The following is a 27,664-nucleotide window of genomic DNA, read 5'->3' on the forward strand; positions in this document are numbered from 1 at the left end:
ATGATAAATAAATCAATAATGATTTCTAGTAAGTCATAGTCACTGTACAATTATATTTTTAACTAATGTAATTTTCACCTCAAAAAACATGTTTTTGAGGTGAAAACATAGTATTTTGAGCTAATTTATATTTTTATGTAATTTAAGTCACTTTATGTAATAAATGATCCCGGTTGCACCAAGGCATCTCTCCTTGCTACAAGACAATGAACCACTACAAAATCAATTCAAATTTAGCATCATCCACATGAAAAGGAACAATGAAGAAAAGGAATTAAAACAGAGATTTGAAAAAGGTCAAGAAACATTAGAAAGTGGGTTTTTCTAATGAAACAAATCAAAATCTACTCCTAGATAAGGTGTCACATTTCATTTTCAAACTCATCATTCTCATTTGGCAAAGGAGTCAAAAGGTGAAGAAAAGAGGAGAAGTTGAGTGAGTTTTGGGCCAAGGAGAAGTGGCGCTGTGCTTAGGGAGGTTGGCGCTGCGCATTTGGGGCAGTGGAGGTGGCGTTGCACGTTCAGGTCAGAGCATTGCACGTATAGGCTAAGCGCTGCGCGTTTGAGTCATAGTACTGTGCATACAGGCTGAGCACTATGCATTCAGGTCGAAGCGCTGCGCGTACAGGCTAAGCGCTGTGTATTCAGGTAGGAGTGTTGCGCATATAGGCTGAGCACTATGCATTCAGGTCAGAGTACTGCGCGTACAGGCTGAGCACTGTGTGTAGGGAAATTCTGGTAGTGTAAAAAACCACTGCGCTACATGTTCATGAGGGTGTTGTGTGCCTGTAGCAGGCACTACGCGTTGAGCCAGCAAGGGCCAAAAAGCCTCCAGCTACCTAAAAACATCAAAAATCACCCTCTCTTCCCTCAAGCAAGTAAGTTTCCTCATTGTACTTCATCATTGGTTTGCAATTGAATTTTTTAAAGGTAATTTACAATGGCAAAAGTGAAACCCTAGATTATTCCTTAATTATACCCTAGAAACCCTAACCCCCATTATTTCTCCCATCACCTATCACTAAAGCCCTGAACCCCTCCCCTATATCACTCCATAACATTTTATATTCCTTTGTCCTTCATCCCACAAGCTATACTTCAAAAAAGGACCCAAGCCCCTCTCCCTCATTTTCATGATTCATACCCTCCCATTCATTTCCTAGCCCACCAAATACCTCACAAGGTCATCTCCAATTCCCTTATTCCTAATCACTCTTGCTCACTCCCTTCATCCCTTTCTAGGAGTGCATAGCCTCAAAATTTGCAAACATGGACAAAGAAGACAGAGACTATGAGGAGGAGGAAAACACTGGCAGTGACAGTTCAACAGATAAACCTAGGCATCAGAGAAAACCACACAAGGGAGGTAGAATTATCAGGGAAGAGCCATCAAACCTTAGAGAGTTGTAGGCCTCTCATTTGGTTGTCACTTGTTTCAGGCATCTAGGGTGTTATGAGTTCTGTGAGCAGGTAGAGAGAGTTCAATTCCACCCCAAGCTCACCAGGCTTTTTGTAGCCAATCTTAGGGAAAACAAGGTGACTCTTGTTGGGGTGACATTTACAGTTTCACCCTCCATTATTTTGGATGCAACCAGGATTCCAAATGTAGGGGAGAAGTGGTACAAGGCACAGGACCTAGACAAACACTATTATGAGCCTTACATCAAACCCAGGTACAGAAATGAAGGGAAAAGGATTTTTCCTTTTAGGTTCCTTGAAGACAAGTATGTCCCCATGATGAAAATAATCATGAAATATTTCACTTGTGAGGGAAGATTTTCCAGACTATACACCTACCACATGAGGCTTCTCATGCTTTTTACCAGGGTGAGGATGTTAAACCTCCCTTATTTCTTGTTTAGGAATATTGAGAAGATGGCCCACTTTGTGTAGAAAAAGCCATACCCTCAGCAGATGAGTAGTCTTTATCATTATTCCCTGATCAAGATGATTTTTCTTCATCATCTTAACCTCCTCAACATCTCCTGGGAGACATTTATTGCTCATGACATCTTCAGGGGTCCTCAAATTCCTCCACCAGTGTCCCAAGAATTAGGAGGACCTTCTAGTAGTGCTCAGGTGAAGACAAATGAGAAGGCCAAAGAGACTAGAGCTACTGAGGTGCCAGGACCTACATGACATACCAAAGGGGCACAAGAAGATTGTTTGCAGCTAATAGGAAAGTTTTTGCTCCACAGGATGTGGAAGAGACCTTGCCTTCTTCATCAACTCATAGGCAAATGCTTGCTCCATAGGATGTGGAAGGAGCTTTGCCTTCTTCATCAACACAGCAGGAACAGGTGTAGCAGCTGCACAAAGGGAAAGAAAAGATGTAGGTGGAAGATCTTGATGATGAAGAGGAAAGAGACTTTGATTTGATAGAGCATGATGAGCCAGAACAACATTATATTCATCATGGCATAGAAACAATTGACTTGGAGGCTCAGGATGAAGCAACAATAAAGGACATCATCATACAGGAGAAAGAGGCTCAAATCCAAGCATTGATGGACAATTTAGAGAGAGCCAAGTATGTCATCACATATCTAGAATAAGAGAACAAGCAGCTGAGTGACAAGTAGGTCCTCATGGAGCTAGAACTTCTCAAGATAAAAAGACAAGGTGAGAAGGGTAAGTCAGTGTGGAGCTGTAACAAGGGTCTTTTTCACCTCTAGTTATCTCACATTACAAGTCAATCCGGGAGCGTTTTGTTATTGTAAAGGATATCTCAATTTGAGGCTATTTGTCAGGATAATGATTCGTAGTATAGATCTAAAGAATACAAGAGTAAATGGATGCTAAGCTACGCTAAATTACTTTTGCATAAAGAAATCACACACGCAGCAACTTCGTCGGTCGACGGTATGGAATTAGTAACCTATCCCCCTAGAAACTGATGAAGGAGTATGGATCATGATCTGGGAGCATTATAGCGTCTGTTGTATCTCACAACAGCCTTGACCCTCCTCTCATGCCACTTCAATAAATGCAGGCGAAAGGAACAGCAAGAAAACAGAATGGAACAGCAACTTCAGAAATGGAATAGCAATAAAAGGAACGGCAGTAAATGGAACGGCAGTAAAGAAACTAAGTCTCGCGAGGTCAACACTTCCAATCCTTGGCACACACTTACATACAAAGGGAAAGCAATCGTTTATACAAGTTTGCAGCTTAATCAAATGGAACAACAAATTATTAAAGACAGGAAACGTCAATCATATACATATCAAATGGAACAGCAAATCATTAAAGACAGGAAACGTCAATCATATATACACGATCTGCAATAATCACCAATAGTCCATTACTCCAATCACCTGTAGCTGAAATATTCTACTTATGAATTCTGTAATTGATGCAAACAACTCAGATCAACAGTATGCGAAGAATCCTGAAAGTATGATATGAACTTGTTACAGAGATTTATAACAGGAAAGCTACAGATGAATAAGTATGAGACGACATGCAATCATAACAGATTATAAGAAACAAACCACACAAAGCAGAGTTGTAATGGTACAATCAGCCAGTGTCCGTTGGAGCCGGGCCCGAAGCTTCCAATGGCGCACTGCCGTAAACTACTTCAGACGCAGGGAGAAATTAACACCAAAGATATTATATTAACTCATCAATGAGAGTACTAAGTTTCAGATAGACTCAATAGTCTGAGTTCAACTGACAGTAAAATCCGTGAACAGAAAGTTAAAGATACAAAAATATATATCTCCCCTTAATTTCCAATGCTGCCCCCCTTTTATACAATCAACGGCGGAGTTCTCCAGACGACAAAACGATTGAACGTAGCGATCCCTCAGGATCAAAGATCCTGAGTGATCCGCTAAACTGTTAACGCCTTCCTTTACTCGGCCTGTATTTCCGAACTGGCAGTCCTTCGTCTCGTTCCGGACTGATCTTCCTTGATTTACTCGACCTGGTCTGAACCTTATTTAGAATTGGAGGGACAGCCGTTATCTTCTAATCAAATTCTCGTTTTGTGTTACGCTTTCCTGCTTTTACCTTTCCCTGCGTAGAGAAGACAACTATTAGTGATTGGATCATTTTGGACTCGTTCTTATTGCGTTTTCCCTACTTTATAATAAATAAAAGATTACAACTATTGCTTAAAACATCACTAAATTATTTATTAAAACATACCTTCCCAATGCTCTACACACCCCCCGACTTACTATGTTTCATGGCCTCATGAAAACGTTATAATTAACATGGAGAGCAGTAAGAGAATAGGCTGGAGAGGGTACTTCATGAGGGGGTCTGCAACCATGATAGGCAACCAGATTATCAAAGAAGTAATGTAACTGATCTGCAGGCATATTATACAAGGCCTGGTACCCCGGTGCAGGGTGCCAGATAATTGGGCTGCGGAACTGATATCCTAACCATGATGGTCCAGCTTGCAGAATGCACTGGCCATAAAAGGGCAATCGTTCAGCAGCCAACTCAAAGTTCTCGTATTTGAGGGGCTCCCTGAGCTGGACGCTTGGGGTGGAAATCCGATAACGGAATTTGGCAGCCTCCAAGGCGGAATCTTTAATAACCAGGAAGTATTCTAAGCTATTTCGGATCAACTCCTCATGCATGGGTCCTAGTAGTTCTATAACGCCAGGGTTTCTCATAAGGCTTTTGTGTGATTGCCATAGGCGAACTGGATCTTGAGGCTCAGCCCTGACCCATAGATCTAGGCTGTGCTCCTGCCTCTGAAAGGCATTGTAAGCCCTGAGCCACTTTAACTGATTGACCCCGAATGAAACAAAGGCTTGCAGCTGTATATCCCCCACAAAGGGACCAGGGTTTAGGTCAGTTTCCTGCTCAAGCACCATATTGTGCAAATAAAATTCGCATAATAATCGTTGGACCTTAACCCCATAATGTTTGCAACAATCAATGAAATCATTAACAGTATTAATCTAAATGGGGGCACCTGCCCTGACATCTTTTATTTTCAATCTTAAGTATCTTTCAAGGAGGAATAAAGCATAATTCTTCGCGGGGGCCCTGCAAGTCAAAATATCATCATACAACGAACATACAGTGTCCAATTGTTTAATAACAGCATCTAGTCGACGTGTTACCTTAGCAACCTTTTCCTGTTCCTTCTGCCATCCTTCAAAAGCCTGACTCTCCGATTGACTCATGTTTCTCAGCTGTTGTTGCAGTTCTTCATGTTTTTCCAGAGGGATCCTTTGTTCCTCTAACTGCTCAGCCCTCTGCTGCAATTCTTCGTATTTTTCTCGAGGAATCCTCTGCTCAACTTCCTGTTGCAGCTCCTCATATTTCTCTCGAGGGATCATTTGTTCCCGTAGCTGTTCAGCCTCCTGTTGGGCCTGTCTTATCTCACGGCGCAAGGCCTTGGTTTTTGGATCCCTTTCCCATGATTCCTTGGAGGCAGGAAATTTCGCCTGGACCTTCACATTTCGTCGCTTAATTTTCCCTGAAGGTGGTGTCTCAGTGTGAACTGCTCTATTTTCCCCTTCCTTCTTGACATGTATAAAGGGGTACGGTGGTCCCTCTGTAAATGGGATGTCATCTTGTGGCTCCGTTTTAATTGGAATGGCCGTTGGTTCTAATGGGCTGTTTGAAATATCAGCCTGCTCCTCTATGTCAATAGGAACGGCATTCTGGTGTTCTATTCCAGATGGAACAACATTTTGTTCCTTAGTATTAATTGGAACAGCTACAGGTTCGCTGGCAGAGTATCGACCTACTAGATGCCTATAGGTGCTCTGCCTTCTCCTCTGACAGGACCCAGCTGTATTTGTCCTTCTTTTTCTTCTTACAGTCCTCCTTATTCTCAAACTGGCTTTCAGACTTCGAATTTTCTGCCGAAGCTGGCCTATAATATTCAGCAATTTCTGTTGTTTACTTCTCAACTTCGTAATTTCTCTTGCCTCGGCTGTGGCCACATGGGCGACCCTCAGTTCTGCTCCGCTTTCATCGAGGGTTTCTTCTGTCATTCGGGGAACGTCCTGTTCCCGACAAACATTTTCATCCTCCATGGCATCAGCAGGTGGATCTCGTCCTGGAGTTTTGGGAACGGCTTGTTCCTGATTGGTATTCAAATTTTCTTTGTCAACGACAGGGGGGTTTTCTTCCCCTGCCATTCCATCATGCAATTCTTCACGCGTCTCTTCCTCAGAGGGTCCTTCGGGAGGCTCTGCCGGACTGGAGGGTGAAGGATAACTTCTAAGGCTGGCCAAGATGGTGGCCAGCTCTTCTTCCTCCACAGGGGTTTGCGGATGGCTACCCCCCAATTGTTCCATCTCCTTCTCCTGAATTGGCTGCTCAGTAGCTGCCTATGGATATCTGGTCTCGGCCGCAGAGTCATCATTCTTATTTCCTTCTTCAGCTTCGTTCTCTGTTTGTCCCACGTTTTCCCCAGGTATTTGTTCTGGCACTGGAGGTTCCTCTATTATTTCAATCGGTTGGTCAATGTTTGGCTGGATTTTTTCCAGCCTACCTCTTATCTTTGCCAACCGAGCTGACTTTCTAGGCCTCTCGGGCTGTTTGGGTGTGCTGGCCACCTGTTCTTCCACCTCCACCTTTCTGCGTTTTTCAAACTGTTCTGGCGTGCCAGAGGAATACCTTCGCTTTACGGTAGCACGTCTTTCTTCGGGCAATTCCTTACGTTTTTCTGCATGTCTAGTTGCTTTAGGGGTACATTTTTGTTTCCCCAGCTTTATGCGTTTCTTCGTTTGCTCGGTTGTGCCCGAGGGTTGCTTAGGTTTTGGCGATTCTCTGGGTTTTTTAGGTGTTCCAGAGGTGCTAGCAGGGTGCTTCGCCTTTGGGGATGGTGATGCTGCTTCCCCTCCAATTGCTGTAATAAGTTCCCGCCAGCTACTCTGCTGCTGAGCGAGACTGTATGTTACTATCAGGCGGATTAACCCGTGGTGGCTAACCACTGCGTCTTCATGGTGTGCCTTTTTCAGGCTCCGAGAGGCATCATGCAGCAATGAATTTAACAATGCAGGGATATTCACAGCACATTTTCCTTTTAACACAGCTAAGAGCTTAAGGTGACGCGGCCTTACCACATCTTTTTGTCCTTTGCAGGTGATGTAGCTCTGTACTACCTTTGCCAGTTCGCTCCAAGGTTCTTCCAGTGTTGCCGGCAGCACTCCTTTTCCCTTCACTGTCAGCTTCTGCCCTTCATCTTGGAAGATTTCTACGATCTTCTGCAGTCTTTCTTTCTTTGTCGTCCATATTGGACCTGAGTCTGGTAATCCGGTTACTTCCGCGATTATTTCCTTCGTGACTGCTATCTGCTTCCCATCTACCACTGAGTGTTCTTCCTGCAAATTCTGCAGGAATTCCATGGCCACTATTTCGTTTGATTTGCGCAGGCGGCAAAAATAAGTTAACCACCCTGCCTTTTCTAAGATCTTCCGAGCAGCTTCGGAGACTACGAGCTCGCTCGGCTCGCTTCTGATAGACTTTTCCCCCATGGTTCTGTTTCAGGGTCTAGATGGAACAGCAATGCAAAGAACGTAATTGCGGCAAAAAAAGAAAAGACACAGAGCATGCATGAATAATTGATCATAAATAACAACTTTTGCAAAAAATAGCATTGTCATGCCGTTAACGCATATCGTACCTTCGTATCATATCATTTCCGAATGATGTGTTAACACGTGGCCGACGGAGTAATGAATTCACCTCCCCCCCGCGCGAAATGATAGGCTGCCTCAGCCGTCAAATAGAAGAAGGCGGTCATCCCATCACCGAGTCATAATGGAACAGCTTATAAAGTTTTGCCATGTTTCAGATTAGACAAAGAAATACCGAGATCGATGCGACAGATAGATCGCGTTTAACATAAGCCTTCGTGATGTGATGCAGAACATAAGGATAGGACGTCTAGCACTCATGGAAAGTCTGAGATAGTCATAGTCAATACCTTTGCCATAATTGGTAATGATAGATGTTCATGTGACGTATCCATTAAGGTGTAAGATATAATTATTACGAGGATAGAAAGAAATATTTAATAAGATCCAAATTGGTGTATATGTTTTGACTCCAATACCATTAACAGAGCTCTGCTGCCGACCGGTGTTTATAACCGTGGCAGAGTTGTTTATTTCACCCCGGAACCATAGTCCTTTGTGTAGTTTTGAAGAGCAATTCTTGTCAACATGCAGGCCATCATGCTGGCTTGGTAACCAGATAACCATGACGCCATTCACCAGAGAGGCGCGAAACGTGGGCAGGCTGGCTCGTGATGAGACCCCCTGTTCCAAGGTTTGTTTATATAATGAACCTGTTGGACCATATCCCTGGTGTGGTGGCCATGATGGGAATGCCACTTCGCTTCCAATCTTATGATCATAGTAGGCTGGTTCTTTAATGAAACCCCCTATCCTGCATTCGACAAATAATTTCTTTTGATTTTGCTTTTGCTTTTTTTTCTTTTGAGATGGACTTTTGCTCTTGTATAGTTACACATAAGGGTGGTTCAGCCCTCCTTAAGAGTGGGAATGGCGGAAGAAGTCTTGTTATCCCAATAGGAAGATATAAATTTTCTATTGTTATTTCCAAGTAATAATAAAGAAAATTGTAGGAACGTAACATGATGAAGTTTTCCAACAGGGCAGAGGAGGTGAGACTTATGGCTGAAAAAATGATGAGTGTATGGATCCTTCCTTTGTTGCATCAATACTAGGGCTATTATAGATAGCGATTTATGATGTGCTGATCTCGATATATCATGCCTTTTATATTTGTTGCATATATAGCTGCTACTTATGGCCTCAGGAAAAGGATGGACAACGCTTTCTTCTTATAGAAAGGACGAGGGCATACTATTTCTTTCTTACAAGGGAAGGTGGGAGGGTTCTTTTGATGTAATGTCCTAAGATAACAAAAGCACTCAAATGCTACTTGCTAAAAAAAAGAACTGAAAAAAACACACAAATGTTGCTCCTTCTAAAAAGGAATAAAATTCAAAAGTGCTGTTCCTTTTGAAAAGGAACAGCAAAAATTCAAAAGTGCTGTTCCTTTTGAAAAGGAACAGCAAAAACTCAAGGGTGCCGTTCCTTTTGAAAAAGGAACAGCAAAACATGCAGGTGTTGTTCCTTTTGAAAAGGAACAACAAAACACACTAGTGCTGTTCCTTTTGAAAAGGAACAGCAAAAAGTGTTGTTCCTTTTGAAAAGGAACAGCAAAACACGCAAGTGCTGTTCCTTTTGAAAAGGAACAGCAAAACACACAAGTGTTGTTCCTTTTGAAAAGGAACAGCAAAACACACCAGTGCTGTTCCTTTTGAAAAAGGAACAACAAAAAGTGTTGCTCCTTTTGAAAAGGAACAGCAAAAATTCAAGAGTGTTGTTCCTTTTGAAAAGGAACAGCAAAACACGCAAGTGCTGTTCCTTTTGAAAAGGAACAGCGAAAACACGCACTCGAAACATATATACAAAATTTACAATCTTTAATACAAAATGTGGTAATAAAGAATGAACTGCTTACCAATCTATAGGGGAGGAAGTTTTTGCTTCCTCTCCCATCATCTTGATGTTAGTATCTTGGCGTAGCTGCTGGCAAAATGATTCCCGAGTGAGCAGTTTGCGATACAGACAAACTCGGTGGCCGTTTACCTTAAATGTATATCCAGATCCATCGATTGTAATCAAAGTAAGGGTCCCATTGTCATGGACTTTTTGAATCTCGTATGGTCCCAACCATCGAGTCTGAAGCTTCCCCGGGAAATCCTGAAATCTAGAATCATATAACAGAGCCCAGTCTCCTTTGTGAAATATCTTGTTTTTGATGAGCGCATCATGCCACTTGGCTCGCTGTTGCTGGATGAGTGCTGTATTCTGTAATGCAGCGAGCCTTGTTTTGTCCAACTCATTAATTTGCTGTAATCGATTTGTTTGTGCTTCACTTAAATCCAATCCGACTTCTTGGGCAGTTCGCAGGGTTTGGATCTCAAATTCTATAGGAAAAATGGGTTGCTTTCCAAACACTAAGTGATATGGTGAATAGCCGGTGGTACTTCCCCATGTGGTTCGATAAGCCCACAGTGCCTCCGGTAGTCGGGCGGCCCAATCGCGGCGGTGTGAGGCAACAGTTTTTGTCAAAATTGACTCTATTATCTTATTACTGTTCTCGACTTGCCCATTTGCCTGCGGATGGTATGGGGTAGTAATTTTGTGGTGGATGTGATGGTTATTGAGTGTTGCAGCTAATTTATGTCCCACAAATTGTGGTCCTCCATCTGTAACCACTTCCCTTGGAAGACCATAACGTACAAACAAATGGAACAAGAACTGTATTACCGACTCCTCTGTAGCTCTGGGTAATGCCTCCGCCTCAACCCATTTGGTAACATATTCAGTTGCCACCAAAATGTAGGTTTTTTGGTTTGATGGGGGGTTGATGGGTCCGACAAAGTCCAGAGCCCAGCGTTCGAAAGGTTCGATCACTAATTGAGGCCGCAAAGGCATTTCGTCTGCTGGGCCAGGTCGTCCTACACGCTGACAGCTATCACAGGCCTAGACAAATTTTTTGGCATCTTTGAAAATTGTAGGCCAGTAATATCCCGTTTGTAATACTTTGTGTGCTATTCTGCGTTCAGCGAAATGTCCTCCACATGGCCCGTCATGGTAGGCTTTCAAGATATCAAAGATTTCGTCTTCTCGAATACATCTTCTGATTTCCATATCTGCGCCTGTGTGAAACAGATAGCCCCCAACCCACGAAAATCGATTACTTTTCTGGACGATCTGTTTCCGTTCATTGGGAGTTAAATGTTTTGGAAGCTTACCTACTGCGAGATAATTAGCCACATCAGCGTACCAGGGAGTCTGGACAGCGACAGCAAATAAGTGTTCATCTGGGAATTGGTCCTCAACTGCTGCTGTTTCAACTGATTTTGGTATTCGTGAAAGAAAATCAGCTACAGGGTTCTCCTTCCCTGGTCGGTCTCTGATTGTAATGTCGAATTCCTGCAACAAGATCAACCACCTGGTTATTCTTCCATTTGTAACAGGTTTGTTTGCTAAATACCTAATAGCAGAATGGTCTGTATACAAAATAACGGGATAGCCTGTAATATAGTGTCTAAACTTATTAATAGCATATATCACAGCTAAAAATTCTTTTTCGGTGACAGTGTAATTTAATTCAGCCGGAGCCAAATTTTTGCTGATGTAATAGATAGCGTATGGTCTTTTCTCTTCTTCTTGGCCCAGAACTGCACCGATTGCTGTGTCTGAGGCGTCGGTTGAAATTTGGAATGGTAAGTTCCAATTAGGTCCTCTGAGAACTGGAGCTGTAGATAGCAACCTCTTTAATTCTGTGAAGGCTCGATCACATTTTTCTGTCCATAAGAAATCAACATTTCCAGTTAATGCATGTAGAGGTGCGGCAATATGTGAGTAATGTTGTATAAATCGTCTATAATACCCAGAAAAACCAAGAAAACTGCGTACCTCTGTTTGATTAGTGGGGGTTGGGATAAGCATGAGTATTTGAATTTTAGCCGGGTCTACCTGAATGCCAGCTGCTGAGATGTAATGTCCCAGAATGAGTCCTTCTGTCATCATCATGTAACATTTTTCGTGACTCAAGCAAAGCCTGGTAGCGATGCAGCACTCTAGAACTTTTTCGAGAGTGTCCAGGGCTGGATCAAAGTCATCTCCATATGGTGTGAAATCATCCATATAGACTTCCAATCCATCATTAATTAAATCTGCGAAGATGCTAAGAACAGCCCGTTGGAATGTGGCTGGAGCATTACATAATCCAAAGGGTAAGACTCGGTAGGCGAACGTTCCCCAGGGGCAAGTAAAGGTAGTCTTGTCCTGGTCTTCAGGGGCAATATGAATCTGGTTATATCCGCTGAAGCCATCCAAAAAAGAAAAAAAATTCTTGCCTGCTAAGGTGTCCAATACCTGGTCTATGAAAGGGAGAGGGAAGTGATCTTTTTGTGTAGCTTTGTTTAATTCTCTGTAATCGACACAGATCCTCCATTTCCCGTTCTTTTTAGGTACTACCACAAGTGGGGAGACCCATTTGCTATCAGAAATAGGATAAATAAAATTAACGTCTAATAATTTCTGCAGCTCATCTTTTACAACATCTTTTAAATGGGGATTGAGTCTTCTCTGTGGTTGGCGAACAGGTCTTGCATCTTTCTCGATATAGATACGATGTGTACATAGCTGGGGATCAATCCCTTTCATATCGGGATAGTCCCAAGCAAATGCCTCCTGATACTTTCATAGGAGCTGGATGAGTTTGGTCTCTTGCTCTGGTGTCAGATTAGCGTTAATATTTAAAGTTTTGCCTGGTTCAATTTGTATTACTTTGCTGTTAGCAACAGAGGTTACAGGTATATTTGGGTCATGGTCATCTTTTAGAGGATCTTCCTCTAATTCGTTATCAAATGCCGCTTTTATCATAAAGCATTGTGTATACGATGTGGATTCTGTTTGATTAATGAATTTATTGATGGCATCGTCTTCCATTTGATCTTTAAAATCTAGCGCTTCCTGGACTGTTAATGGTGGTCTAATATTATCAGTAATATATGAGGCAGGGCGCAGATTGGTCAGTGATATATGAGGTGTAATGCTTGGCTGGGCTGGCGGGTACAAGATTAAATTTTTGATATCCGGCCCTCTGGTTATGGTCATGTTTCCCTGCCGGCATCCAATGTAGGCATCAGCAGTAGCGAGCCATGGTCTACCTAGAATTAGCGGATGTCCATCTAGTCGGGTTTTTGGATTAATCACCAGAAAATCGGTCGGGTATTCCCAAGAGTCCACTGAAACCATGACATCATACAAGGTGCCTTCTGGTCTTATTACTGATCGGTCAGCTAGCTCTAGTAAAGTGGAAGTAGGTTCTACCGATGTGATTCCAAGCTTCTGGCAGGTTGATGTTGTCAGGATATTAATTGCAGCCCCTAGATCTACTAAAACGTTGGACAGGGTCTGCCCACGGACTTGAACAGTGACAATTGGGTTTCCAGGATCCTCATATTTAATTGGTGTTTCTTTCCCTGATAAGAGGTCGGATAAGGTGCCGACTACCTGGACTCTAGGGTTAGGGGTTATATTTCTTTTTGATTTTCTGCTACACAGGTCTTTTATGGTTTTTGCATATATGGGAATATCCTGTATAGCCTGAAGGAATGGAATTCTTATATACAAGTTTTGGAGTTCTCCCAGAATATCAAAATCCGGATATTGCATTTGTCTCGGAATGTCCAGTCGTTCTGGGAAAGGTGGAGAAGATGTAATTACTTGCTGATGAACCTGGTCTTTACTTACATCTTCTTGTTGTGACGGCTGTTCTATCGGTAACTGGTTTTCAATATGAGCGGTTCTATGTCCCTCAGTTTCTATTATTCGCCCAGATCTCAACTGAAGATCATTGCACTCCTGCAGAGCAGATTCAATCTCGGAAGATTCTATAATTTGAAGAGATTGAACTGGTCGATTGTTTGGGTTAGGGTTGGGTTGGGCTGGGAGCTGCGGTCTTAGGTTGGGCTGGGGATTTTGTTGCAAGGCTGGCAGAGTTGGTTGAGGGAGCGGAATTGATCCTGGTGTTTGATATGTCGATCTTGGCCAGTTGCTCTGCCAGGGTGAACTTTGCGAAGTGGAAGGAGTCCACTACGGAGGATATGAATTATTTGGCCAATATGGCGGAGGATAAGGAAAGTTTGGCCAACCAGCTTGGTTCATCCAAGGGTTCGGAGTAGGAAACATTTGAGGCGACCAATTTGAAAACGGGTGCTGAGACTGATTTTGCCACATATTCTGTTGCTGAGCATTAAATTGCGGAGATTGAAAAGAAGAGGAGGGATCTTGAAACATACCAGATTGCCTAGGCTGCCATTGACGACGCTGGTTAATAAAATATGCTGATTCTGGTTCCTCTTCTGCTTCTTTGTACACCGCCTTCAAACCAGGAAGCGAGGGACAGCTTTCAGTCGGATGGTCCTTGGTGCAAATAGCACATATTTGAACTGTATCGAGCGGGCATTCTTTCTGGCTATGTTTCTTTCTGCACCGAGGGCAGAAAATTGCCAGATTCTGTTCCGCCTCTACTTGCTTCTGTTTAGCCTGCACAATATCAAGCTGTGTAGTTAATGTCCCCATGATATCAGTTTTAAAATTCTCTAGCAGATTTCCAAGTTCCACTCGTGATACTCCTTCTATTGATGTTCTATTGTCTCTAGTGAAGCGATCATATTCTGCTGGTTTTATCCTTGTGCTGCCTCTTGAGCTCCTGATACACAGATTAATGATGTCAGCAAAATTTTCCTGATAAATGTCTCCTTTTCCCATAATATTCAACGTTTCAATCCATTTCTCTTTCATACCTCTAATCAATGTAGTTTTCAACACGTTATCGGGCAGAGGTAACGATGCATAGGGAGATCTTTGAAAGTTATATTGGAAACGTTCTACATATTCTTCTAAAGTTTCATTTGGTCTGGCTGACATTTGAAAGATTTCATCCTTTAGTTCTCTTGATCTACAGTAATCCTGATATTTTTTTAAGAAGGCCCCTTTCATTTCTTCCCAATTGTTTATGACTCCACCACCTAAACCCATGAACCATCTCAGAGCTGCTCCCTTCAAAGTAGAGGGAAACAACTTTAACTTCTGGGGGTCAGTGGTGTAATCGTATCCCCTGCATAACACATCAAATTCGAATAAAAACGCATCAGGGTCTTCTGATGTGAGTCCATGAAACGTCGGGATATGTTGAAGCGGAATTGCCTTCATCGGTGCATTCACAGCGGAATCTACTATGGGATATTGCAAAGTAGAGGTTTGGGTATTTGGCTGATTTTGCGCCATGGAATCAAATATATGCCAGTAATCTTCAGGAATTTCTAAGAGAGTATCCCTTGGTTGAGGAGGGGTAATCTTAGCGGGAACTGTTTTTACAGCACTCCCTTTATTAGGGATAATGATGGCCCCTACTGTCTGAGGTGAATGAATTCCTTCAACGAGGATTTTTGCAGCGCTTCCTTTATCCGGACTGTTTAAAGGTTGGTTTGGTTCAATAGGAGATCTAGGTTCCTCGATTTCCCCTGTTTTCTCCTTCTCCTTCGCAAAGATTGCTAAAATTTCCTTCGTGCACTGGTCCAAGAGTCGAATTGTCAGGTTCTTGAAAGTCCTGCTCCTCTGTCTGACTGTGCACCTCAGCAAAGGCTTCAAATGGTGATTCTGAGGCCTGAAGGGAACTAGCAGGTTGTTTAGAGTTTACTTTCCTATAACCTACTGATTGCTGAGATTCGGCTTTCTTATAAATTTCATCTATAAAGGTCTTTCGTCGAAGGGTCGCCGACCCCTTGGCTTTTTCGGTTTTGGATGGAGGCTTTTGATTCTTTTCTGGCTTTTTCTGCTTAGTCATGCACTCCAATTAAATTACTAAATCAATTCTGCTAGGAAAGCGGACGGTGGAGCAGGGCTTTTACATGCTCCGCACGCAGGTTCTTACCTTCCGTTTTTAGAATCCAGTTCTCCCCTAACAGATTCGCACACTACCCTGTTAAAAGACAAATGGCTATACCCTTCCCCGGCAACGGCACCAAAATGTGGAGCTGTAACAAGGGTCTTTTTCACCTCTAGTTATCTCACATTACAAGTCAATCCGGGAGCGTTTTGTTATTGTAAAGGATATCTCAATTTGAGGCTATTTGTCAGGATAATGATTCGTAGTATAGATCTAAAGAATACAAGAGTAAACGGATGCTAAGCTACGCTAAATTACTTTTGCATAAAGAAATCACACACGCAGCAACTTCGTCGGTCGAGGGTATGGGATTAGTAACCTATCCCCCTAGAAACTGATGAAGGAGTATGGATCATGATCTGGGAGCATTATAGTGTCTACTGTATCTCACAATAGCCTTGACCCTCCTCTCATGCCACTTCAATAAATGCAGGCGAAAGGAACAACAAGAAAACAGAATGGAACAGCAACTTCAGAAATGGAACAGCAATAAAAGGAACGGCAGTAAATGGAACGGCAGTAAAGAAACTAAGTCTCGCGAGGTCAACACTTCCAATCCTTGGCACACACTTACATACAAAGGGAAAGCAATCGTTTATACAAGTTTGCAGCTTAATCAAATGGAACAACAAATTATTAAAGACAGGAAACGTCAATCATATACATATCAAATGGAACAGCAAATCATTAAAGACAGGAAACGTCAATCATATATACACGATCTGCAATAATCACTAATAGTCCATTACTCCAATCACCTGTAGCTGAAATATTCTACTTATGAATTCTGTAATTGATGCAAACAACTCAGATCAACAGTATGCGAAGAATCCTGAAAGTATGATATGAACTTGTTACAGAGATTTATAACAGGAAAGCTACAGATGAATAAGTATGAGACGACATGCAATCATAACAGATTATAAGAAACAAACCACACAAAGCAGAGTTGTAATGGTACAATCAGCCAGTGTCCGTTGGAGCCGGGCCCGAAGCTTCCAATGGCGCACTGCCGTAAACTACTTCAGACGCAGGGAGAAATTAACACCAAAGATATTATATTAACTCATCAATGAGAGTACTAAGTTTCAGATAGACTCAATAGTCTGAGTTCAACTGACAGTAAAATCCGTGAACAGAAAGTTAAAGATACAAAAATATATATCTCCCCTTAATTTCCAATGCTGCCCCCCTTTTATACAATCAACGACGGAGTTCTCCAGACGACAAAACGATTGAACGTAGCGATCCCTCAGGATCAAAGATCCTGAGTGATCCGCTAAACTGTTAACGCCTTCCTTTACTCGGCCTGTATTTCCGAACTGGCAGTCCTTCGTCTCGTTCCGGACTGATCTTCCTTGATTTACTCGACCTGGTCTGAACCTTATTTAGAATTGGAGGGACAGCCGTTATCTTCTCATCAAATTCTCGTTTTGTGTTACGCTTTCCTGCTTTTACCTTTCCCTGCGTAGAGAAGACAACTATTAGTGATTGGATCATTTTGGACTCGTTCTTATTGCGTTTTCCCTACTTTATAATAAAGAAAAGATTACAACTATTGCTTAAAACATCACTAAATTATTTATTAAAACATACCTTCCTAATGCTCTACAGTCAGCAATGCAAGAGGAAGAGGCACCGGTCACTTTGACTCCAATTGAGAAGGAAATTGAGGGTGATAGAGGGATTTGGCTTGAAAGAGTCATTTTGCACTTAGAAAAGCTGCTGCAAAAGGCCAATAGGGACAACTAGATCGTCAAGCACATGGCCTACCACTACAGAACCCAGAACAAAATTTGCAATATAAGGGTCAAACAAATGAAAGCATGGCTAAGATGGGCTCTAAAAGGAAAAAAAGAGGAGGATAGGCTTAGGCTTCTTGTTGAAGCTTCCTTGTCTCATCAAGATACTTGATGATGGTGCTTCTCACCAATTTTGGTCAAGTTTGGAGGACTTTTTGCCATTTGCAAATTTTGAAAAATTTAAACAAAAAAAAATCTGGCTCAACGTGCAGCGCCACTGGCACTGCGGTTTTCCTAGGGGAACCCAATGGAAAAATGGCTTCATTTTTGGATTCAGAGAGATGAGTACATGCACCCTATGGATTTGCTAAGTTTTTGGGGCAGAACTTGTCCACCAAAAAGTCAAAAAACACCCTAAAAAGGACCTTTTTGCCACTTTTTGGACACACAGAAGCAATCTTCGGGGAATCAACTTTTGAGGGGTCAAATGAGCTTCAAATGAAGAAATTATAGGTATTTTGGAAAGTAGACTTGAAGATATTTCTAATGAGATATCATGAGATCAATTTGGATGTCGTGAAGGCCTCCAAAAGGGACCCGATAGTGGCACTGCGCGTTGGGCCAATGGCACTGCGCGTAGGACAAATTTTGCACAGGATGGCCATTTTTCTGTGTTTTGACTGTGTTCATGGATTTTCTCTCACGAAGGATGTTTTAATAATGGAAATAATGACTTGGCTTATGAATATGATGGATAATTAGTAGTAGAGTGTAGATTCATTAGATTAAAAGTCAATTTGAGCACAAATGAATCAATTTTCTCACTTAAAGAGGCAAGTTGTTATGATGCCTAAATTCTAGTTTCTTGTTCAGTGTTGGTTAGATTAGCTCCTCATCTTAGGGATCGACCCCTGAGGATGAGAGGAAGTTGAAACAATACCTATATCTTCTTCTTCTTTATCATTGTAAAGGGTTGGACTCAGCTGGATGCTTATGCCTTTGATTGTACATCATTTTGTAGCAGTTTAGCAGGAGATTAATAAAAATTGTAGCTATTTCTTTGGGATCCATGTGGTATGAAGTTTAGTTCAGTTTCTTCTCTTGTGATCATATGTTAGAATGTTTTGTGTACTTCATTAATCATTTCATTGCTTCTAAGTGAATGTTTTCAAGTTGATAGGAAGAATTCATAACATCACTGCTCTGCTTGTTGTGTGTGGAGCTCGATTATCTTTTGTATTCAAAGGTTTCAGCCGGATGTATACCCCAAGAAGATTGTACACCCCTCCACGCGGTGGGTGCGGGGAGGCTAATCCCGCCCAACTTGGGGGTCCGGGGGCTAGCGGTCCCCTGGTAGGGATTCGGGGGCGGCGCCCCCGAACTTAAACACATATGTAAAATTGCCCTGTAAAAGTATAGTAATTTCTAGTCAATCTGGGCCGTTCATTAGGTAGATGATCTGACGGTAGAAGTTATGTTTAATTTAGGGTTTTTTGGCCCTAGAAGGCAACCCCTCACTATATATGAGGGAATTGTATTGCGTCTATGTAGATTTGTATTCTGAGTGAGGAAGAGAGAGGAGATTGTGAGTGAAGAGGGAGTTACAGCAGATCTTCTATAGGTTGTATCCCTTCAGTTTGCTGGATAATATAACAAAAGAAGGACTGGTTTTTTCTCCGTGGACGTAGCCCAAACTGGGTGAACCACGTATATCTGTGTCTCTCTTGTTTTATGCGTTTTCTGTGTTTATATTTCTGTAACATTTTATGTGTTCCATTGCTCTGTAATATATAATTTTCTAACACTGCTTTGGGAAAATATTCACCATTATATGTTTTCTACAGTCTAGGAAGGATCCATGGTAATCACATGCTCTTCCTAGCTTCTCACCAGTCTTAAATAACCTCACCATGAAACCCTAGAGTGCGAAGCTTCATACCTACCTTGCTCCATTGAACACCCTACAATTTTGACCTAGTTTCCCCTTGCCCAAACTACACAGCTCCTCCTGATCCAGCAGAACCCCTTCAAATCAAATCAAACCTTGTGCTACTATACCTAGCTTAATATCATTTTCCTGATCCAGTTATCTTGGCTGAGATCCTCACAGAGAGAGCCCTCTCCTAGCCTAGTAGGGCTAGCTACTTGGCTAAGCATGGTTTGTGGTTACCCTGGCATTGCCTTCCTTCAGCCTGAGGTTCAATCTAGGTGCTAACAACATGCACAACATTTAGAACAACGATTCCCAACATAGCTAAGGCATACGATGCGTCAAAACTATTTACTTTACCTTTCCTTATTACTTTTATCATAGCTATCCTGCCATCATCCATTTACACCAATGGACCCAACCAATCCAACTGGTTGTCATACTCTTGCCTTTAGTTGCCCTTATACATGCACCCACTTCATTTCATTCATCTCTCCCCTAGCTCCACTAAATTTCCTCTTTTACAACCAATTCCCAAGGCTCTCAAAACATAAAAGGCAATACCAAGAAGCAAGCAAGAGAAAACCATGAAAACCAATAACAATACGACACCACAAACAAAGTGGTATTTCCATATACTGGACACAAAAAAACCAAAATTAAAGTGCAAACAAATCCCAAAAGACCAAAAGCACAAGACTAACAATAGACACCATGACTCAATCCCATGGTTCCGAGGGAAAGATAAATCCAAGCCTTCTTGAAGATTTCATGGCAACCTCTCTTGCCATGCAAATCCCTGCATCACACTACTATAAACATATAATTGTCAATGTATAAATAAATCTAACAATATACTAGTTAACTTACCTTTCTATGCCAAGCACATTGCCTTGTAGTTGAACACATATATGCATGTCTCAAGGGACTCCAATTCCCTTGACAAATCTAGCTATAACTATACACTAGTTGTTAAACTTGTTAAATACATGTCCATGAATATAGCACATATCCACATAATTTCAGATAAATTAAGGTTAAGACTAATTCATGTATGCAAGGCACTTATTCACTTGAAATTGGAGTTTCCAAACATAGCCAAAAGAAGTCTCACCCAAATCCTGTCTTTTACCTTTTCCTTGTTGTGATTGAGTGTTATGAAACCAGCTCACAAAAGATAGAAAAGATAGATCAACGCCTTAGAATTTAGCCTCTTCGAGGGGGCAACCTCCTTTACATTACACAAATGAATGATTCCTTGATGATTCAAATGACAAAACCTCCTTTCTATATATAGGAGTCTAAGGAGTCACAATAGAACCCAACTGACCTAACAATGATAATATAAAGGCACAAAAATAACAATAGAGGGATTCTATAGGGCACAGTAATAACAATATGGGGACAATAGGGGCACAACAATATTAATATGGGATACAACTACAATAGTAATGGGGTAATCACTAGTATTATAGGGACCTAACATGCCCCTCTCCTTCAAAAAATTGTTGTCCTCAACGCTTGAGTAGTTTTGGATGCTTCTGTATAAAATTTTGATCCTCCCATGTGGAATCTTCAGCGGATAAGTTCTTCCACTTGATGAGATACTCCGAAATAGATCGATTTCGTAGCTCTCGAGTTCTTGTTTCTGTGACTGCTTCCAGTTCCAATATAATTTTTCCTTCTTCATCAAGTTCTGGAAATATTGTTTGAACTGGGATATTGTCGCCTATAACCTTCTTTAAACATGAAACATGGAAAATTGGGTGCACTCAAGAAGCTGCAGGAAGCTCCAATTTGTATGCCATAGTACCAATATTTTGCAACACCTTGTACGGACCATAGTACTTTGGTGATAATTTATTATCCTTCTTAGCTTGATTGAGGGACATTTGTTTATATGGTTGTAGCCGTAGGAATACCTAATCACCTACATCAAAACTTCTTTCGCTGCGATGTTGATCTGCCTGTTGTTTCATTCTATTCTGCGCCAACACGAGGTTATCCTTTAAGAGTTGGAGGACTTGTTGTTGATGCTCAATGTGATGTTCCACTACTTGAACCTTAGAATTTTCTCTTAAATATGATGTGATGGATGGTGGTTGATATCCATAAAGTGCCATAAATGGGGTCATTTTTGTTGTTGTATGGAAGGAAGTGTTGTACCACCATTCAGCCAGAGGCAACCATTCGACCCATTGTGTCTGTTTATCAGATACAAAGCAACGAAGATATCCTTCCAAACATTTGTTTACTATCTCAGTTTTCCCATCAGATTGAGGATGATAAGATGAGCTATGAGCTAACTGAGTACCGAGACAAGAAAATAATTCTTTCCAAAAATTTCCAGTGAAAATGGGGTCTCTGTCACTTACAATAATCTTTGGATTTCCATGTAGCTTTTGAATTGTTTCCATAAATGCAGTAGAAATTGTACTGGCTTTAAATGGATGTGATAATGCACAAAAGTGTGCATACTTGGTAAGTCTATCAACTACCACCATGATGACACTCTTTCCCTCAGACTTGGGTAAACCTGTGATAAAATCCATTGAAACCTCCTCCCAACGTTGACTTGGAATGGATAAAGGTTGTAATAGACCCAGGGTATTAATTGTTTCAACTTTATTTTGTTGGCAAACCAAACATTCTACCACAAACTTTTGAATATCCAATTTAAGGCCATCCCAAAAAAAATCCTTCTTAACCCTGTGGTAAGTTTTTAAAAATCCTGAGTGCCCTCCTAAGGGAGAAGTGTGCAATTCCATAAGAATCTTTTGTTTGAGTTGGGAATTATTCCAGAGGTATAAGCGATCTTTGTACCATAACAAATCATTTTACCAGCTAAATGTATCAGATGTACTGGAATCTTGTTGTAACTTTAGAATAAGTGCCCACACTTCTTCATCATTCTTCCATTCCTCCCTTGCTTCGTTTATCCAATCCAGTTGGATAATAGAAATGGCGCACAACAATGCTTCCACATCCTCATCCTTTCTTGAGAGTGCATCTGCCACCACATTTTGCTTCCATTTTTGTAGATGATTTCAAATTCATAACCCAACATCTTTGTGACCCACTTTTGTTGCTCTTCAGAGGATAATATTTGTTCTAAAAAGTATTTAAGGCTATCATGATCCGTTTTTACCTTGAAGTGTCTTCCCATTAGATAGGGTCGCCATTTCTTAAGTGCATGTAGTATTGCCAACATTTCCTTCTCATAAATAGCTTTGTGTAAAAACTTTCCCTTGATTGGATGACTTTCAAAAGCAATGGTTCTTTCATCTTGCATTAAAACAACACCAATTCCATTTCCTGAAGCATCACATTCCACAATAAAGGTTTTTGTGAAGTCCGGTGTAGCTAACACTGGTGCTTGGCACATTGCCTCTTTAAGATGTTTGAAGGCCTTTGTTGCTTCTAGAGTCCATGAAAATACATCTTTCTTCAATAATGTTGTTAGAGGTGCTGCTATTCTCCCATAATTCTTAAAAAAACTTGCGATAATACCCTCCCAACCCGAGAAATCCTCGCAGATGCTTTATGGATGTGGGGATTTTCCATTCCTTAATGGCTTTAATTTTGCTAGGGTCTACCTTAACTCCTTCATGAGATACAATATGACCCAGATATTCCACCTCTTGTACTCCAAAGAAACATTTGGATCTTTTTGCATATAATTGTTTCTCCTCCAATAGTTCTTGAAACTTACCTTTAATAGTGAGCTTCTTAAGCTCCCTATAATCCGGACACATGCGCCATGATCCATCCTTCTTGTGCACCAATACTACTGGAGTAGAGAAAGAACTTTGACTAGGTTGAATTATACCAGCCTCTAGCATTTCTGCCACCATACATTCAATTTCACTCTTTTGGGCATAGGGATATCTGTACAGCCTGATGTTTGGAGGAACACTTCCTGGAATCAGATTAATAGCATGATCATGATCACGAATAGGTGGGAGACCTTTGGGAGTCTCAAATACCTTGGAATGATTTTCCAAGACATTTTGGAGATCTGGAGAAATAGATGATTTCGATGTGGAAACATCTAGTGAACATAATTGTGCAATTACACCTCTTTGTTCCTTTTTTAGAAGCTTCGTCATAATGTTAGAGCTGATTATCTTTCCCGGTTTCCCTGTAGTACCCCTTAATTCAGCTTCCTTTCCTTTTGCAAAAAATTTCATGAAAATTTCTTGAAAATTAAAAGCTATTGTACCCAAGGATTGTAGCCATTGGACTCCTAGTACAACATCAACACCTCCCATTGGAATGGAAAGCATTGGGCTAGTCAATACATATTCTCCCATGGATAGCTTGATATTATGGCACTTTCCAGAGCAATTTATTGTTCCTCCATTTGCAACCATCACTTGACACTCTGGTGCTGGATATAGGAAGCAATTCAATTCTTTTGCTACCTTACAATGAATAAAATTGTGGGTACTTCCTGAATCAATCAACACTATTATGTTTCTCTTCTTGATTTGTCCTTCTATCTTGATGGTTTGAGGAGTGGTAATTCCCGCCAATGCATTACAAGATATGGTCGGATTCATTTCTTCTTTATCTAGGCTTTGTTCCTGGAGTATATCCTCTTCTATTGACTATTCTTGCTCCTTTTCTTCTTCCTCTTCACAATCTATGTAGAATAATTTCTTCTCAGAACACTTATGACCTTTAGTGTATTTTCTATCACAGCTGTAACAAAGCCCTTTTGCTCTTTTTCCTTCCAATTGTTGTGGTGTCAACCTTATAGGTTGTGGAAGACAATGGGCAACAACACTTCCATCTTTATAGTTGTGAGTGGTATGCTTCCCGATTGCCATAATTTTGCTTTCCATTTTTCTTGCTAACCTGAATGCCTTCTCTCATGAATTAGGTTCCCAAAGGCAAACATCATGTTGGATATTATCCTTTAAAGTCGCTATGAACACATCAATCCTATGCTCCTCTGGAATATTTTATACCCTTATGTTCAATTTTTGGAACTCCTCAATGTGCTCCATTATTGAACCCTTTTGTTTGAGACTTATCAATTGGCTAAAAAAAGTGTTGATTTTTGTATCCTCATAATGTGTTGTCAATTCTTCCGTAAAAATTGCCCAAGTGATAATTTGTTTATGAGAGCAAAGCCATTGATACCATACAAACTGATTTGGTTCCAAATATAAAGTTGCAATACGTACCTTTTGTGTGTTTTGCACATTATTGAGATCGAAAAATTGCTCCATTTGTAATATCCATGTTTCGGGATCCTTGCCATCAAACTTCCTCATATCTATTTTTGGAATATGGTGGGTCTTCGATCCAACATTAGAGTCTATGAAATCATGACTAACATTTCTTTTGTTCACATCATGAGTTTCCTTTACTACCCTTTCACCATTAATAAGTATTTCTTGTAGAAAATTTGTCAAATCTGTCTTCAAATCTGCCATGTCTGTCTTCACATCTATCTTCAAATCTGCCATGTCTGTCTTCAAATATTTCTTCAAATCTATATTCAAATCATCCATCTTAGCTTCCACGCCATTCATCTTATCTTCCATGCCCTTTATCTTAGATTCCACGCCATTTATCTTAGCTTCAGTTAGCTTTTGTGAGAGTGACATTTGTTGCACCTGGTCTTGTAATTTTGATATATCATGTAGTATTTGTTCCTCTTCTTCATGAGTCATTCTAGAGCCTTCAGGTTGCTTACTAGGTGTTTGCATTTTCTTTCCTTGGGGAATCAATTACCAATAATAATGCTCTACTATGCCTTTTGAATTCCTTCAAAATAATTTTTCAAACCAAGCTTAAGTAAAAATTTAAAAAAATCTACACACGTTTTTTCACTTTGTAGGAGCTCAATATTTCCTCTGATGTATCTTTATAATTTCAGATCATCTAGTTCTAAAATTGCGACCTGCAGTAGCTCTCTGTGTCCTCTTTCCAATTCCACCAGTCTGATCCAAATTGGATTCTCCAAGGAAGATTTATACCAAATCTTCCACAATGACCTGATTATAAACTAGTTCAGTAGAGCGAACTTGCACGACATGCCACGTGTCCCTATTTCGACATTTGGCTCTGAATAATATATATAAGAAACTGCAGTCTATCTTATTTCTGTACCTTGTTATGAAATTTCAATCCAATGCTCAGAGAGAAATTTATGACGATCTTCCCCACGTCACATGTTTGGAATGTAATTCAGGAGTCTGCAAAAAGACCAACTTCCTCATATCATATCTCTACAAATATAGTGAAAAAAGCTCTAAAATTCGGACCCGAGGTTCAGTACGATTTCATCTCAAATGGGTTTTTTTTTTCACTTTTGAAACATCGTAGAAAAAAAGTTATAGCGAAAATGCCACGATGACCTATTTGGAGTAGCGAAACCCTAGAATCCAAAGCTCTGAGACCAAATGTTATGAAACCAGCTCACAAAAGATAGAAAAGATAGATCAACGCCTTAGAATTCAGCCTCTTCGAGGGGGAAACCTCCTTTACATTACACAAATGAATGATTCCTTGATGATTCAAATGAAAAGACCTCCTTTCTATATATAGGAGTCTAAGGAGTCACAATATAACCCAGCTGACCTAACAATAATACTATAAAGGCACAAAAATAACAATAGAGGGATTCTATGGGGCACAGTAATAACAATATGGGGACAATAGGGGTACAACAATATTAATATTGGATACAACTACAATAGTAATGGGGTAATCACTAGTATTATAGGGACCTAACATTGAGTCTTACTATGCGCTCTCACATCACCCAACAGTTAATTATATAAACCCATCAAATATTACTTTGTCAAACTAATACGAAGCATGTCTCCTTGCAACTAATCACACATGTCAGTCTCACATTCCAAAGATCAAGACAACATGTATATTAATCAAACATTCAAACAAAATATAAACATAACATGCTAGATAAATCAACTAGTCGAAATAATAGACACCAAACACTCAAACACCAAATAGACGACATAATCAAATATTCAAGCACCAAATATACAACATAAGAAAACTCATACCTTAATGTATCTCAGGGGAGGTTATCGTGTCTACACAATCAAGCTAGATTAACACGATATAACTTCACAACATATCAACTCAATCATAAATAAGGTCATGATATCCATGAAAATAAATAGCTAAGATTTTCACATTATAAAGTCATAAATAATTATCATTGATTCCTAACAATCACATACGCAAAGTCACTCTCAATTAGTACAACACAATATCACATATTTGTCGACTCATACCTTAATGTCATAGCCCTAACCATCTGCGTAGGCCAATCCAATTTAGCATGATGCATATAACATAAAGATATTAATTCTATAACCTTAATCATCAAGTTAACTAAAATATAACAACATTAAGTTAACATATAACATGCTCATCAACAACATATAACATAATTATCGAGCTAACTACAAGTTAACATATAACATATTCATTAATGACATATAACATAATCATCAAGATAACTAACATAAAACAACAACAATGACAATGCATACAACCATGGGTTACTATCATTCATGACTATCTGACACGTGTATATGACTACACTGATCAACTAGCATTTATCATATATGTAACCATAATAATAATAGAATGAAAAACATATAAGTAACCCTAATGCTTACAAAAACCATGAATCACATAAGTATTACATGCCAAACATACAAACTTGTATGATGATATGCTCTTACCCCAAAGGCTAGTGTTGCAACCTCGCTCTAATAGTGTGCATTTATTTCTTTACCTCATTCAACACATTAGCATCATAACATACCAATGATGACCTAATTTCATATAATTACCTCACAATGCATGTCTAACCTACCATACATGCATAACCATAAAAATGAAAATGCATGCATAACAACATATAGAAATTGATAGGCATAACAAATGCATATACAACTGACATGCATTCATGACAAACACATCCCAACAACAACATCATCAACTCCTACATGGAAACACAAATGTAACAATGACCATTACCATGCATACATAACAAGAACATATACAACCTACATGCATGCATGACAAACACATTCTACCCATCTAGCCCAAGTGTTGAACGATGCTCTAATACCACTCTGTGGTATCAGATATCACCCAAAAGAATGGAAACCATACACCACCAAAAGAGAATGAAACCTGCTTTGATACCACTCTGTGGTATCATATATTACCCAAAGAGAGTGCAACCCACTCTGATACCACTATGTAACACCTTCACCCCACATCTACACAAGTAACTGACCAATCGGGATAAATATATGATGAGAAGCCACGATCATGGGATTCAACCTCCTAGGTGACCTTAAGGAAGTGGAATCGATGAAAACCCACAACAAATACCTTCTATACCTTCTACAGGACTCCTGAAATCTTTCCCAGTCATCCCCATGACTAGTCCCTAGGTCCCACTGAGTTTGTAGACCATTAAACCCTGGGACACTCCCTT

The sequence above is a fragment of the Pinus tabuliformis genome, chromosome 8 (genome assembly GCF_031772625.1).
Source record: "Pinus tabuliformis cultivar Carrire ecotype Pingquan chromosome 8, CPIR1, whole genome shotgun sequence".
In the NCBI taxonomy this organism is placed as follows: Eukaryota; Viridiplantae; Streptophyta; class Pinopsida; order Pinales; family Pinaceae; genus Pinus; species Pinus tabuliformis.